The sequence below is a fragment of the Struthio camelus genome, chromosome 6 (assembly GCF_040807025.1).
Source record: "Struthio camelus isolate bStrCam1 chromosome 6, bStrCam1.hap1, whole genome shotgun sequence".
NCBI classification, from domain to species: domain Eukaryota; kingdom Metazoa; phylum Chordata; class Aves; order Struthioniformes; family Struthionidae; genus Struthio; species Struthio camelus.
This window is the reverse complement of record NC_090947.1, coordinates 10,229,025-10,229,391: the sequence shown is the minus strand read 5'-3', so window position 1 is coordinate 10,229,391 and position 367 is coordinate 10,229,025.

Here is a 367-nt window from a genome sequence, read left to right as displayed (position 1 = left end):
ATTTGTTCCACAAAGTTTTTATATTTTCCTCAGCATTTCCTCATAGTAAATAATACAACTTACCCCTCTGGGATCATCATCACCTCTCTCATGCGTGTATAGTTGGCTGCTACTCTTAGAGATATTTAAATTTCAAAATAAGTTCTTTAACTAAAAGACTCCTAAACTATCTTTCAACATAAAAAGGAAATTTGTACTCTCTTACGATTCATATTTTGTATTTTAAAATAGAAACTGTTTGAGACATAAAGCAGGAAGCCAACACTCATGTTAATTAATCCATATCCAGGCCACCCTAAACTTCTTGCACGGAAGAAAATTTTGGAAGGCTTATTCATGTAACTTTCCCCTCACCCTCAAACTTCTA